Below are 17818 nucleotides of genomic sequence, written 5' to 3'. Positions count from 1 at the left end.
ATGTATATTTTAAAGGTACCTTGACTTCAAAATTTGGATATAAGGATATGTTACTTTGGAAAAGAGGTTCTGCTTTTGTTTCCACAGAAAGCCAGAGGCTGTGGACTTGTTCCAGATTAAGATACATCAGGTTTCACCAGCCAAGACCCCTGAAAGGACTCCGATGACACCATGGCCCAGATGATCCAACATCCAGAGCGGTTTCAAGGCAACTGGTTCACACAATACAGCCTCACGGACTACCCCATAGGTCTAAAATTTTCTTTGCATCCCCATAAGATACAGCGCCCCCCTCCAGCAGGAAGTAGTAAGAGATGCTACGCCCAAATTCCCAAATATACCAAGCTGGCTTTAGAGGTGGAATTGGCTCACTCCCCCTCTAAACCCAGACATATTGCTTAAAAAAAAAAATGGTTAAGTGATTCTTGTGTCCCAAATCAGAAGAGCCCTCTGGTGTGGGACAGAGAAAAACCAATATTTTTATTTAAAACAGGTTGATTATAAATGTGATCTCTTTATAAAAAAGAAAAGGGGATATGATATATAGGAGGATATGGAGATGATAAGATAAAAGGGTAGATTAATGAACCTACTTTTAAAGAACAACTTGTTTAAAAATGTTTTACATTGGTATAGATTTTAGTTTATGTTTAAAATGTTTTACATTGGTATAAATTTTAGTTCATTGATACAAACTTGAAGTTAATTTTGTTATACTGTATATATATATATATTTCTATTCTTGTTTGAGGTATTATGTTTATATAACTCATTTAAAATTGTAATGGATAATTAAAAAATAGATTAATAATTAGTCATCTATGATAATCATATCTGTAGCCATGTTAGTTAAGTCTTCTAGGTATACATAGATATATTTCAGAAAGATAGGTAATCTTCAAACACTTCATAGACCTGGAGAATATGGCATTTAAATAACTTAGAATTCTGTTGACGTGAGACACAATTGCTCCTGGCTGCACCAATTTGATCCCGAGAGAATGTTGGGCTTCTAAGACATTTCCATTTGGAAGTTTGTCTTTTTGGCACAAAATGGCCTACTGGGCAAAGAACTGCCCTTGCCTTGATGGCTGACAGTACAAATGCAATGCTGTCCTTTCTGGACAAGCGGGACACAAGGAAAGCGACTACTGTACTCTGCCAAGACAGGGTAAGATGGTCTCTTAAAATTCCTGCTTCTAAAAATGGTCTGTCAGATACTCTAGGCCTGTAGCCAATTTGAATGCACCAACAATGCTGAGAAACATTAGGTGACTGTCCAGGCTGCCAGCTGTCTTGGTCTACTCTTGCAAGATTCCCGAAAGTTGCTTGCATCCATCTACCATTTCTCAGGTACCATTATGTTCCTTCTCAGGTCTTTGATGTGGTTGAAGACTAGATAGTCGTAATTTCCTCAGTTATGATAAAAGATAAGTTAGCTATAAAACCTTAAACTCACAAATATAAGATAGATAAGACATCTTCTTTAATATTGTAACTATAATTCTTGCTCGGTAATTGTTTTGTTATATGTAATTTTACCATGTTAAAGTTAAAACCTTCCTTTTTAAAAAAAGAAGAAAGGGGAAGTGCTGTGGATATCACTCTATGTAAATAAAACACTGATGGCCAATGACCAGGCAGGAGGTAGGTGGGACAAGGAGAGAGGAGAATTCTGGGAAGCGGAAGGCAGGGAGAGAGACTGCAGCCACCGCCAGGAGAAGAGCATGTAGAGACGCCGGTAAGCCACCAGCCATGTGGCAAGGTATAGATTTATAGAAATGGGTTAATTTAAGATAAAAGAGCAGTTAGTAAGAAGCCTGCCACGGCCATACAGTTTATAAGTGATATAAGCGTCTGAGTGATTATTTTATAAGTGGATTGTGGGACTGCGGGGCTTGGGGAACCTGGAGAGAAGCCCTCCAGCAACAGAACTATGCCCAATAGAAGAGTATCTCAAGCTGAGTACACAGACATTAGATGAGTAACTTTAACTCAGTATATATATAAGCTTGATTTTATTTATTTATTTTGGGTTTTCAGACAGAGTTTTTCTGTGTAGTGCTGTCAGTCCTAGAACTCCCTCTGTGGACCAGACTGTCCTTGAACTCAGAGATCCACTTGTTTCTGCCTCTCAGGTGCTGGGATTAAAGGTATATGCCACCATTTCTGATGATAAGCTTGGTTTTAAAGACTTATTTCTTTAATTTTATTTGTACTTTATGTTCTCAAGTATATGTATCTTTAGCATGTGCATGTGGTTGTCTAAAGAGGTAGGAAAAGAATATCAGATAAGACTGACCTGTCACTCAGCCCACCATGGGTGGTACCATTCCCTGTACAGTTTTTTTTGGGGGGTAGGATATGACAGCTAGTTAAGCATGAGCCTGCAAGCAAGCCAGCAAGCAGCATTCTCTTGTGACTTCTTCACAATCCTACTTGAACTCTTGCCTTAACTTCTCTGAATGATGGAATGTAACCTAAAGCTGAAACAAATGCTTTCTTCCCCTAAGTTGATTTTAGTCAAAAGGTTTTATCACAGCATCAGGAATTAAACTTATCAACCCAGTAATTATTTATGACCATTTCCCATTTTCAATTTCATTTTTTCTCTTGGTCCCAGTAATTCCTACAAAACTAAAATATTTAAAGTCTGCCTAGTCATGCTCACGTGTTGTTTTTGTGGATCAGCTGATTCAGATGATATAGATATAGATATGATACAGATTAGATACAGATATAGATGTGTTTAGATACCTTGTAAGGTGCAACATTCAATGAACATAAGTTCTTTCAGTTTTATATTAATAATATCAAAGGGTGGACTTGCAAAGCTAATATATCATTATTGATGAAAAAGTCTATGATGATAAAGATATAGGTGTCTGAATTCAAATTGTGATACATTGTTTATTTCCAAATTACCATTGTCATTCATGCAAAAAAAAAGCCAAGAATGCCAGACTGTGTGGTATGGGAAAACTTCCCTTCCTTGCCATAAACTTTTACTTAGAGGAGGAATTCTGATTGAAGTGCCATAGGATCCGGATAAGGAACAGAAGACTAGAAGTGCACCCATATAAATTTGAAGAGCTTAAACATCCCAGGGAGTTGATGTTTATCACACATTTGGATGCTAATGTAGCCAGGAAGATCACATCAGTGTCAGAAGCAGCTGTTAGGGGCATGCTATGGAATACATCATCTATGCTTTTCATCTGACAAATGCATCCTTTAAAGAAAGTGTGAGGCAAATGATGAGATAAGATTAGGGAGAGAATAAATGCTCATTAACTTCACCTTACCTCCAAAAATACTTACTCACACTCCAATTATACGTAAATATACAAATGCTACTATTTTTCCCTTGGTTAATATCTTTAAAATATTTCTAAGTCTCGAAATCAACAGTATAGAAAAATACAAAAATAGGTTCAATAATCTGTAAGTGTTCCTGAGGTATTCAAATAATTTGAAAATAAATGGTGTCAAAAATTAAAAAAAAGACGAGATCGGGCATGTTCAGGGTGGTATGGGCTGTTAGCCACTGGACTTAGCTAACTCTCTTTCCAATGTAGAAACATTGAATAAATCTATTTTCTGCTTTCTAGTATTACTTGTTTCTTTAATTGGTTTATTAGGGTTGGGTATACAAATATGCCTACTAGCCTATCAAGGTCAAGGTTTTTGCCTTACTAAGTCTTGTAATAGCCATGTGTATCTCCTCTCTGAGGTTCAGGATGATTTTTCTCTATATCTCTGTTCACTTGTTTTCTTGAAGTTACCTGATTGTTAATTTTAATTAAAAATACTTAATGTATACTACTAAAAGTTGCCGTTGAATAAAAAAAAACTCTGTACAAGTGAATTTTGTCTTAATAAATACAACATGTTTAATAAAAAATAACAAAAAGACATTCAAAACTCAAATGTTAATCTTTCTATTCCAAAGCATCTATTAACTTGAATGCTCAAAATATTAGATATTTTTGTCATGTTATATTGTTTTCAGGAGCTGATCAAATAACCTTCAATGAAGCACTTTCCAGCATCAAAGAAAATATAATGTGAAAATTGAAATGTTTAGTTCTCTAATATTTTAGTTATTAAAAATTCTTTCCAAAGGTTGAATTATACTAAACATGGTATTTTAATAGTCTAGAATAATATCAAACGAAATGAAAAGAATATAATGTAAGCATTGCTACTATATGTCTGTATTAGAGAAAAATACTATTAAATTTATTGTTCCGGGTTGTATTCTCTGAAGGCAATTTCTGTTAGAGTTTCAGAAGCAAGTGTTTATAGGGCAGAGAGATAACAAAGTGTGATTTAGGCTTTCCTGGTGTCTCACAAAGGGCTGTAAGGGCTCTGCTTTTGTACTCCTGTTTTGCTCAGTGAGGCATACTGGACTTCCTCAGAAGAATGTGACCTCTGATGAGACGGTCTTATGCAGAGTTGAACAATATGTCCTTCCTTGAAAGTAGATCTAGATGTCACATCTTAGTCTCTATCAGAATCACGTCTTATGTCACATAGACCTGTTTTCTCATTTGGGGAAAGATCTAGAAAATTCCAATGACTACCTGTTGCTTCGGGGAAGCTTAGAAGAAGATCAATAAGGCAAACAATAGTTCCACTGCCTACATTTAGATACTTGATCACAGATGCTAGCCAGTTCCCTCTTCTAATTTCACTTTAAATAACCCTACCATTTGAAGACACATAAACTTGAGTTTTTACCCCTTAGTTCACTGAGTGTCTGGCCACTCTTTCTTCCTCATAACAGGGTAGCCATACTTGTCTCTTTACAGTTACATTTGAGAAAAGGCCTAAGATGACGCACACACATTCCTGCATGGGCCTGTTGTTTAAGCAGCATTGCTTCTTATGAGGGCAGAGATTGCTTCTCTTGTCAAAAGTGACTGTTTTTGCTTGTGTGATATTGTACTTTATAGTTTGATGGGAATCCTACTGTGTTAGTGAAGAACTTGTGTCCTTTTCTAACAAAAGGATTCCTAACCATACAGAGTTCAGAGGTGCAGAATTAGAGAAAACACAAGCTCACAGTGGGTCAGTAAGGATAATGACAAGTGAATGGAAACTGCTGATTTAATCTCTTGGTTTCCAAGTTGTCTGCATACGAGCAAGAAAACTACATAAAAATTGCTAATTTGGATCATATACAACATCCAGAAGCGTATGGGCTTATACTTCAACTGCATTCAGCAAGCTGTTCCAATACTATATGGGAATAAAGGATTCCTGGTTATAAAATATATAATATGACTGATGTACTATAATAAGATGACTATGATCAGTTGTCCAATCTCATGCCACTTTACTGTAAATAAATACCTCTTGTCTGCAACTCTATTATGTATAATCACTATTTTCAGCACTATATAAACCCTTGGACAGTGGTGCTGGCTGAAGCCTTGTATGCAATAAAGACAAAGTAGTACCTTAAGTATCTGTTATGGAAATGAAGTACTTGCCAGAATAGAAGGAGCCTAGTGTGGTCCACTTGCCACCAAGTGATAAGTTATAGTTCTTAAGGGACAAGAACCTATTAAGGCTAATAACAGGTTTGGCAATCATTGGCTCCAGTAACAAGGGCAATCTTGGTCAATGGGAGTCCACATTTTTACCTAGAAGCAGAATAGCCTCTTCTAACACTGTGGCTATGTTGTTCATGTAGCTAGTCTTCCAGCCCTGGGCCATTGATAACAGGGACATATGAAACTAAAGTGGAAAAGTGCTTTTCTGCTTAGTGTTATGTCCATGAGGGGGGATATTTGTTATGTGTTAACACAAGATTCAATAACTCATACTTTATAAAACCCCTTTGTGTCCATTTACTTGTCTATATGTCAAAATAAACTTTTTCCTAACCCTTTTATCTTTCTCCCTCTAGGCAACTGACAATTCACCAGACTTCAACTCTCTATAATATCTTTCTCAGAAAAAGACATAGTTTCACCATAGATACAGCAAAAATTGCTTTAAACTATAATGTTCCACAAGGAAAAACCACTTTATCGATAGAAGAAATGAACTCTGATCAAGTGGAAGAAGAGTGCCAATATCTACTGTCTATCATTTAAACATGGGGTGCTTTTTTGTTCCCTATGAAATTACAGGTGGACCTCCCTTAAGCTCTACCTATTAAGAGTAATCTTTACAATTATCCATGGAAATGTAGGAGACTATATAATTCACCAACCATCCACTTTTACTTGTATCCAATACTAAGGCAATCTATGTGTAAATGAATCTTGGGTTGCCTTCTTTTCTTAAGCTAGTAATATAGAATTCCCCCATGTATTCAAAAGTGAGCTGAAGGGGTGACCTTCATGGAATAGTGGTAGTGTGCAAGGCAGTCTGAAGAACCTGCCATGCATCTTACTTGTACCCACTACTACCTGAGATCAATGTGACACATCAGTGTAATCTTACATTGGAATTTTGTTGGATGAACCAAGCCTTAATATTTTCACATATCCTACCTCATGATGAATTGGCCTGACTACATGGTCAGTTAGCATCCTATGAAAAATCAATACATTTGAACAAGAATCCAGTAGAACACTAGAAGCTATTTTCCAGAGGACTGTATTTGTGGATGATGTAACCTTCTTTCTAAACCCAGAGAAATCATATGGTGATCCTCCTTACTAGAGTACTGTTCAATTCTCAATGCTTCCATTGTGATAATTAATACCTTGTAAATTTCATTGACTAACTAGGAAGGTTGTAACCACAGAGGCAGGGAAATTATTGCATAGCCTCTTCAATGTATGGGTACTCTTTAAAGAACTTATTTCATGTCATAAACTATCTGGGTGAGAAAAGTAGCCAGAAAGAGTTGAATATGTGGATTTTGGAACCTGAAGAAATAAACTTATGTTTTGAATTATTCAAGATGTCCAAGAATGGTAATAAAGGACATGATTGGCCCTGAATCTTTGTAGAGTTTACTTCTATTTCTAGAGTTTGTACTCTTCCAAGGAGTCTGCATATTAACATTTGCACACATAGGTCAGCTATCTTTCACAACTTCATATTCAGTTATCTGTCATTATTCTTCATCTTCTTGATCTTCTGTAGAGCCTCAATTTTATTTACCTAGAATAATCCAATTTCATTATTTTTTTAAATGAGAAACTTTGATGCTGTTCTCAAGACATGGTGAGTTTAAACTTTGTACAGCTTTATCTAGATGTTGGTCACAAACCATATAAAATACCAATTTAAAAATCTTCATTCAATAAAATTTTACTACATTCAGTATTGTACAGTTCTCATTATCATCTAAATTTATAATACTTTTGATTTCCTTGAAAAATTGAACACCTTATTAGTGGCATCTTTATTCTTTTGCTAACAAAATGTTAACATTGTAGCTGTGAATTTGCTCATTGTACGTGTTATCAATTGAATAATCAAATCATTTTGTAACTTTTTTACTTATTATATTTTTCAAATTTTACCAATGTTCCAATACTTCATATCTTTCAATCTGTAGCCACTTTCAGTTCTAGTAACATAGGATATTTTATTTTCTTATTCTTGGATTTATGTGCAATTTTCAATAGACAATTATTTTGATGCCACTTTGAAATATTATGAACCATGCTTTCCTATTTCATTTCTCAAGTAATGTTTTCTATATAAGTTTTATCTAGAAATATTTTAATTTGCTAGATTTATTAATCCATAAATGGAATTAATGACAATATAGAACTGTATTGATAATTTTTTCCTGAAAATATTGCTTGACACACAAAAGACTGATCATTGGTTGGACATTGCAATCAAGTTCATAATATGAGATCATTTCAGATTATGTACATGAACACAAAAGAATATACCTTCTCCTCAGCACCCCATAGAACCTGATCTAAAATTGACCACATAGTCACAAGGCAAATCTCAACAGATACAAAAAAAAAAGTGGAATAACCTCCTGTACTTTATCAGACCACCATGGCTTAAAGTTAGAATTCAACAACAACACAAATTACAGAAAGCTTAAAAACTCATGGGAACTGAATAATTCTAAACTGAATCACCAATGGGTTAAGGAAGAAATTAAAGACTTCCTGGAATTCAATGAAAATGAATGTACAACATACTCAAACTTTATGGGACACTATGAAAGCAGTGCTAAGAGGAAAATTCATAACACTAAATGCCTACATAACAAAGTTGAAGAAATATCATACTAGCAACTTAACAGCACACCTGAAAGCTCTAGAACAAAAAGAAAGAAACTCACCTGGGAGGAATAGATACCAGGAAATAATCAAACTGAGGGCAGAAATCAATAAAATAGAAACAAAGAAAACAGTACAAAGAATCAATGAAACAAAGAGTTGGTTCTTTGAGAAAATCAACAAGACAAACAAACACTTATCCAAACTAACCAAAGGCAGAGAGAGAATATCAAAGAAACAAAATCAGAAACAAAGAGGGAGACATAACAACAGACAACCATCAGGCCATACTTCAAAAACCTGTACTTCACAAGATTGGAAAATCTAAAAGAAATGGACAATTTTCTGGATAGGTACAACATACTCAAATTAAGTCAGGACCAGATAATCAATTTAAATAAACCTATAAACCCTATAGAAATAGAAGCAGTCATTAAAAGTCTCCCAACCAAATAAAGTTCAGGGCCAGATGGTTTCAGCACAGAATTCTACCAGAATTTCAAAAAAGAGCTAATACCAATAATCTTCAAATTGTTCCATATCATAGAAACAGAAGGAACATTGCCAAACTCTTTCTCTGAGGCTACAGTTACCCTAATACCCAAACCACACAAGGATGCCACAATGAAAGAGAATTACAGACCAATCTCCATCACAAACATTGATGCAAAAACACTCAATAAAATACTGACAAACTGAATCAAAGAACACTTCAAAAAAATCGTCCGCCATGATCAAGTAGGATTAATCCCAGAGATGCAGGAATGGTTCAACATATGAAAATCTGTCAATGTAATCCATCATATAAAAAAAATTGAAAAAAACCCACATGATCATCTCATTAGATGCTGAAAAGGCCTTTGACAAAATCCAACACCCCTTCATGATAAAGGTCTTGGAGAGATCAGGAATATAACTTGAACATACTTGAAAATAATAAATGCAGTTTACAGCAAGCCAACAGCCAACATCAAATTAAGTTGAGAGAAACTCAAAACAACTCCACTAAAATTAGGACCAAGGCAAAGATTTCCACTCTCCCCATATCTATTCAATATAGTACATGAAGTTCTAGCTAGAGCAATAAGACATCAAAAGGAGATCATGGGGATTCAAATTGGAAAGGAAGAAGTCAAACTTTCGCTATTTGCAAATGATAAAATAGTACACATAAACTACCAAAAAAATTCCACCCTGGAACTCCTACCACTGATGAATACCTTTAGTAATTTGATGGGATACAAAGGTAAACCCAAAAAAATCAGTAGCCTTCCTATATACAAATGATGAATGAGCTGAGAAAGAAATCAGAGAAACATCACCCTTTACAATAGCCACAAATAATATAAAATATCTTGGGGGTAACTTTAACCAAGCAAGTGAAAGACCTATATGATAGGAACTTTAAGTCCTTGAAGAAAGAAATTGAAAAAGATATCAGAAAATGGAAAGATCTCCCATTCTCATGGTTAGGTAATATTAACATAGTAAAAATGGCAATCTTACCAAAAACAATCTACAGATTCAATACAATCCCCACCAAAATCCCAACACAGTTCTTCCAGATCTTGAAAGAACAGTACTCAACTTCATATGGAAAAACAAAAAGCCTAGGAAAGATAAACAATCATTTACAATAAAACAACTTCTGGAGGCATCACCATTACTGACTTCAAGCTCTACAATAGAGCTACAGTAATAAAAACAGCTTGGTGTTTGCATAAAAACTAATATGTGGACCAATAGAATCGAATTGAAGACCTGGAAATTAACCCACACACCTATGAACACCTGATTTTTGATGAAGAAGCCAAAACCATACAATGAAAAAAACAAAGCATCTCAACAAAATGATGCTGCCATAACTGGGCATCAACATGTAGAAGATCGCAAATAGATCCATATCCATTTCCCTGCAAAAAAACTCAAGTCCAAGTGGATCAAAGACATCAACATAAATCCAGTTACACTGAACCTGATAGAAGAGAAAGTAGGAAATAGTCTTGAACACATCGGTACAGGAGACCACTTCCTAAGTATAATACCAGGAACACAGACCCTGAGAGCAACAATTAGTAAATGGGACCTCCTGAAACTAAGAGGCTTCTGTAAAAAAAAAAAAAAAAAAAAAAAAAAAAAAAAAAAAAAAAAGGACACAGTAAATAAGACAAAATGACAGCCTACAGAATGGGAAAAGATCTTCATCAATCTCACATCTGACAGATGGCTGATCTCCAAAATATATAAAGAACTCAAGAAACCAGACATCAAAATACCATACAATATAACTGAAAATTGGACTACAGAGCTAAACAGAGAATTCTCAACAGAAGAATCTCAAGTGGCCAAAAAAATTTAAGGAATTGCTCAACATCCTTAGTCATCAGGGAAATGCAAATCAAAATGACTCTGAGATACCATCTTATACCTGTCAGAATGGCTAAGATCAAAACACTGAAGACAGCTTAGGTTGGAGAGGATGTGGAGCAAGGGGAACACTCCTACACTGTTGGTGGGAATGCAAACTTAAACAGCCACTTTGGAAATCAATATGGCAGTTACTCAAAAAATTGGAAATCAATCTAACTCAAGACCCAATAATATCACTCTTGGGCATATACCCAAGAGATGCTAAATCATACCACAAGAGCATTTGCTCAACTATATTCATGACAGCATTATGTGTAATAGCCAGAATCTGGAAACAATCTAGATGTCCCTCGGCCAAAGAATGGATAAAGAAAATGTGGTACATATACACAATGGAGTATTACTCAGCTGTAAAAAAACAAGGACGTCATCGAATTTGAAGGCAAATAGATGGAACTAGAAAATATCATCCTGAGTGAGGTAACCCAGACTCTGAGTGAGGTAACCCAGACTCAGAAAGACAAACATGGGATGTACTCACTCATAAGTGGATACTAGATATAAAGCAAAGGATAATCAGACTACAACTCACCGCTCCAGAGAAACTAAGTAACATGGAAGACCCTAAGAGGGACACATGAATCATCTTGGGAAGGGGAAACATATGCAATCTCCATGAGTTAATTGGGATTAGGGGGCAATAGAGGGGATGGAGGATGAGAACATGAAGGAACAAGATGGTTGAGCTGGGGGAGGAATGGAGTGGGAGAGCAATAAAAGAAATATCTTGATAAAGGGAGCCATTAGGGGATTATGGAGAAACCTGGTGCTAAGGAAATTCTCAGGAATCCACAAAGACAACCCCAGGTTAGACTACTAGCAATAGTGTAGAGGGTGCCTGAAATGGCCTACCCCATTAATCAGATTGGTGAATACCCTAACTGTCATCATAGAGCCCTCATCCAGTAACTGATGGAAGCAGATGCAGAGATCCCCAGCCAAGCACCAGGGATTATATGAGCAAAGGGGTCAAGATCATTGTGGGGAAATCTACTACAGACAATTGAACCAAACTGGTAGGAACTCATGAACTTTAGACCGACAGCTGTGTAACCTGCATGGGACCAGACTAGGCCCTCTGCATATGCGAGACAATTGTGTAGCTTAGTCTGTTTGAGGGGCCCCTGGCAGTGAGATCAGGATCTATCCCTGGGGCATGAGCTGGCTTTCTGGAGCCCATTACCTATGGTGGGACACCTCACTCAGCCTTGATGCAGGGATGAGGGGCTTGGTCCTACCTCAACTGAATGTACCAGGCTTTGCTGACTCCTCCTGGGAGACCCTAAAATTTTGGAGGAGGAGATGGGGGATAGGTTGGGGGGAATGCTGGGAGAGGGGAGCTGGAGGAGGGATGAGAGGCAGATCTGTATTTGGTATGTAAAATGAATAAATAAAAATGACTATACACTTAAATGGGCTGAGTACACAGTAGGATAGCAAGTTTAGTTAACTTGTCTTTAAGAGAACAATGTAACAAATCTTATGATTACTTATTTTCCTCTGCAGTTTTCTTTTACAAACTAAGCCAAATACATAGATTTAATCTTAAATTACATAGTTCTTGATGTCCCTGACCCAGAATAATCTATTTGTATGTAGTGGTGGTAATTTGCTGAGAACAGCAAATGGATTGAAAGCAATCTTAAACAACAAATACACACCAAATATTGCAAACAACATGAGATATAACTTGATAACATCTATTTGCAGTGATGTTTGCTTTATCAGGTTCAGTAAAGTAACTTCTTCCCTTGTGAAATTTTGTTAAAGATTTCTGTAAATAATTTTTTCATTCCTTTCCCATGTTGTCCTGGGTAATTTTATGTCAACTCTACACAAGCTAGATTCATCTGAGAGGAGGGGACTTCAACTGAGAAAATGCCTATATAAGATGAGGCTCTAGGGCATTTTCTTAAATAGTGATTAATATGGAAGGGCCACTACTATGCTGGTGATGCTAGGTAATGTAACAAAGCAGATCGATGGATCATGATAAGCAAGCCAGTAAGCAGCATTCCTCTATGGCCTCTGCATCAGTTCCTTCCTCCAAGGTCCTGCCTTGAACTCCTGTTTCATCGAATGGTGGACTGTTACCTGGAAGCATAAGATGAAATAAACCCTTTCTTCCTCAAGTTGCTAATGGTCATGGTGTTTTATCACAGCTAGAGAAACCCTAAGACATCTATCATGTTTTCTATGTTGTTCAGTAACTACAAAGCAAAACTCTTTGTTAATGGCAGACAGACAGACAGACAGACAGACAGACACACACACACACACACACACACACACACACACACAGACACGGGAATAGACACAGGCATGACTAATAGGCATTACTCATAGACACAATGGACAAATTACAGATAGGCCAGTAACCACAAACTACAGACAGAAGGGAGGCACCTGGAGAGAAGTGGGGAATTCAAATTTGGTCTCACTCTTGGTTTAAGTAATTCAAGAGGAAGTTGCTTTGTTTTTATTCTTTAATGCAACACCCATGTAGTTTAGTGCCCTCTGAGATTATCTTTAATTCATTAACTGATGCATAGTAGCATCATGGCAAGAATTTTAAAGAGTTGTTTTCTTACATTATTGTACCATTTTACATTTTTCTCAACAGAGTGGGTGGAGAACAAGATCTTTTAAATGCCCTTAAGCATTTGTTATTGTCTATCTTTTTTAATTAGTACCATGCTAGTGACTTCAAAATTGCTTTTTATTGTGGTTTTTATTTGCATTACCTGATGATTTACAATGTTATATTTTCATGTAACCAATTAAACATTTTTGATATTTTCTTGATGAGTATTACAAATAAAGTGTACTGTGTTTGCTAAGGCCTTCTTCTGGTACACCTTTTTAATCATTATTAGCAGAATTTGAGCAATTTAGTAGTCACCTTGTGTCTGGAGTTCCCCAACTTCTCTTCCCTACATGACTGCTGTAAAACACTATTGTATTGCCTTCCTTTTCAGATCATTCCAGATTCCAAATGTTCCTGATTAGATTTTTCTGAAGTAGATGTGAGACAGATTTGATGTATAAGGAATTTATCAAGATTAGTATGTAGTATCAGAAAGGGAGGGTGAAGTCAAGCTGAAAAACAAGTCTAGCAATCTTGTCAAAATTTGTGGGGTACTCTAGAGCAACAACAGCTCATCACTTCATTTGGATTTAGGCAGGGTAGACAGCAGAGTTGGGTTGGCCTCAGAAGAAGATGACTTTAATTTAAAGCTATACTATGCAGCTTAGATAAAACTAGAAAGAGCTTAACCCAAAGTAAGATATTGGGACTTTACTTCTACGTAAGCAAAGGGTCACACCACTGGACTTGGGACATATGCTATACTTCAGCACAATGTGGAGGTCTTTCCAATAGTTTCAATTTATTACAGTTTATGATCCTGATAAGTAATCTCCAAATATTCACTAATTAAAACAATAAATTAACAATGATTATAAAGTGTTGATAAATAATATATGTAGTTAATTTCTATTCAGTTATTTACTTATATCCATGTGTATTTTCTGCCTATTTATCATTTTGCAGAAATAACAACACAACATAGTTTCTCATAATGAAACATAACATCTCACAGTCTGAGAGGTTTACCCAGCCTTGAATTTAAAAAAGAAAAAGAAAACTTTTGGCTACACTTGTTTGTTTAAATTCTTGACTCATGGTAAAAGTAGACATTGCTTAAAATGATTTTCTCTCATTTGAAAACACTTGTCCCTGGAAGTCATTTAATTTTAAACTAAACAAAAGGTAAATTTTCTTGCAGAGTTCACTAGCCTTGAGGGGGAAGCATAGATACATTGCTCACATTTTTGTACCATTTCTGTAATTTGACCTTTATATATTTGGCTGTGACCCTTTAAATAATATATCTCTATATTGCAAATGCACTGATATTTCTAGTCTTGGATATTTTCTCTTTGATGTGGAATTATCTAAAATAAAATGTATTACAACATACACTTTTAAGAATCACAATCAGTATAGGCAATTTTGCTACAGGGAAAGAAATGTACTAAAAAGGGAAATCATGCTGGAATTCTTACATTAAGTGGCAGCGACACTATCCATTTTTCATTACTATAAAGTAGTTGTCAAATACGTTTATAGAGACAAATATCAAGAACGACTTTTTTGATACACATTAATAAGTTTTTATTCGGCAGTGACTTTCTCATACAATGTGTATTTGATTTTCTTCCCAAGGAAGAGAATCACTTTAATGACTTCAGTATTTAATAGCTTATAATTTTTCTGAAGATGGTCCAGTGACTGTCTCTTATGCTAAGTAATTTATACTGTCCTGTACTTTCTACTTTTTGACTGCAATGATTGTCCGTATATATTGTTTAAAGAAAATGAATCACCATGAATTGAAATGAAAGGTAAATGAGTAAACTTTTAGCACCAAAAATGAGAGGGAGAGCACTTTTATACCCCATCAGGACATCTGAGAGTCTTTTTGAATTTCAAATAAAATCCATAGCATTTCTCAGACTGAATATGAAAGATTATGGAAATGGAGCACATGTATTTAAGTTAATACTTTTATTTCCATGGGATAAATATCTATAACTTAATTTTCTGTGTTTAATTATTTGAGAAATCTGGGTATTTTTGCTGTTTCGAAATTTTGGTTTATTTCTTTGCTGTACTTGAGCCTTTTAGCTTGATGCTATCTCAATCAGCACTTTTGCTTTTGTTAACCATTTTAGGGGCTGTGTCCTCAATTCCATTTTGTGTTGATTTTTTTGCAAAGTGTAACATAAGGGTCTGATTTTATATATTTGTATGACAATGAGTTCCAACATCATGTGTTGCCGGCATTTTCTTCTTCCCTTTGTGTGTGCTTGACACTCTTGTGAAGACCAGATGAACACAGTGATGTACATTTATTTCCAGATTCTCTATTCTGCTCCACTTGTCTATGTTTAAGCCAGTTACTTTTAAGCAGTGTCATACTATCACTTTTGGACACAGAATCTCAATATGTATCTGAGACTGGTTAGAACTCAGTATATAACCAAGACTGGCCTTGAAAATCCTGCCTCAGCCTCTAGAGTGCTGGAATTAAAAGTCAACAAATCCAGCTACTTTTATACTAGTACAGTACTGTTTCAATTACTTTCTTTACTTTTGTAATATAGTTTGAAATCAAGAATCTAGGTGTTAGGATGACTGTGGCTTATAATAAGTTTTGGTTTTACTCAATTACTGGACAAGCCTCAATGAAACATTTCACTATTAGGATAAGCATTTGTACTGTATCAAGCTGATAATGGTGAAAAATAGATAGATAGATAGATAGATAGATAGATAGATAGATAGATAGATAGATAGATAGATAGAACATAGGAGCTGCAGAGATAGCTCAGCAGCTAAGAGCACTTGATGCTCTTACAGAAGATGGATTTGGTTTCCAGCACTTACATGGTAGCTCATAACCATCAATAACACTAACTCCAGTGGATCTGGCTTTCTGGCCTCTGCTGGCACTGCATGCACACACACATACATTCACACAATTAAAATATTAATAATGAAATGTTAAAAGTAAATTTTAGGATAGTTTCCTCTATGTGAGGGATTAGATGGGATTTTGAATGAGATTGCACTGAATATGAAAGTAGCTTTTGATAAAATGGTCATTGTCAAAATTAGTTATCCAACACCAAATGGTCAGCAATGAAAATATACATGTAGCATGGATTGTTAGAAGGTCTTATTAATAAGAACAAACCTGAATCCAAGTATTGGGGTAAATGCTGGAAAATCAGAGAAGCATAACAAGCCACAGCTAACCTCACCTCGCCAATTCCTCAGCTGATCTTGTTTCCTCAGACTGGAAGCCTTTGTGTCCTCACCCGAATGGATCTCAGCTGAACTGTTTCTCAAAAGCCTAAAAGCTTAAACAGGCTTTAGTTCCTGGTCCTCAGGCCTTATATACCTTTGTGCTTCCTGCCATTACTTCCTGGGATTAAAGGTGTGTGTCACCATGCCTGGCTGTTTCCAGTGTGGCCTTGAATTCACAGAGATCCAGATGGATCTCTGCCTTCGGAATGCTAGGATTAAAGGTGTGTGTGCCACCATTTTTCTGGCCTCTATGTCTGTCTAGTGGCTGTTCTGTTTTCTGACCCCAGATAAGTTTATTAGGATGCACAATATATTGGGGGACACAATATTACCACACATATACAGAAGTAACATTATACAAACTGAGCAGTTTTACTCATATATTTAGGAATATATATATATACATTTAAGCATCTAGCAACAGTTAATGAAAATAAAAGGCTATGAATTTAAAAGAGAACAAGGAAGGTTAAATGATAGGGTTTAGAGAGAGATGAGAGAAGGGAAAATGATGTAATTATATTATAATCTCAAAAATAAAACAAATTATTAAAAAATAAAATCAAACATAAAAAAGAACCACAATATTATCCAGACATACTACTGTTGAGTATCTTTCTACTCAACAGAATAGTAGTTAGCATATAACACAGATAAAGACATATCCATATTTATTGCAATCCTCTTCATAGTAGCAAAGTTATGGTATCAACTGATATGTCCACCAATATATAAATAGATAAAGAATATGTGGTATGGAAATATCATGGAGTTATAAGGCTACAAAGAAACAGAATATTACATTATTTTCAGAGAAGTAGATAAAACTGAGATCAGCATGCCAAGAAAAAATAAGAGACTAAGAAAACCAAGTGTTGCATGTTTTTTGTCATGTGTGATATCTATATCTCTAAAAAGACATAATAGAAGGGGCAAGAGGAAGCAGCACAGAAGAATGGGATGGGGAACTTTTGAGTGACAGGGGAATGTGGATATGATCAAAATACGGTATATATGTTTGTTTTAATGAATTATTATTATTATTATTATTATTATCATTATTTTGTGAATATGTTGCAATAGTATGTCCTACAACTTTTATTTAGGGGGGGAGTTGAGATAGAGTTTCTCTGTGTAGCAGTCCTGGCTGTCCGGGAACTCGCTTTGTAGACCAGGCTGGCCTCAAACTCACTGAGATCTACCTGCCTCAGCCTCCCAAGTGCTGGGATTAAAGGCTGTACCACCACCGCCCAGTGTCCTACAACTTTTTAAATTCATTTAAGAGTTTACTAAA

This window comes from Peromyscus leucopus, chromosome X (assembly GCF_004664715.2).
Source record: "Peromyscus leucopus breed LL Stock chromosome X, UCI_PerLeu_2.1, whole genome shotgun sequence".
Classification (NCBI taxonomy): Eukaryota; Metazoa; Chordata; class Mammalia; order Rodentia; family Cricetidae; genus Peromyscus; species Peromyscus leucopus.
This window is presented reverse-complemented; position numbering follows the sequence as displayed.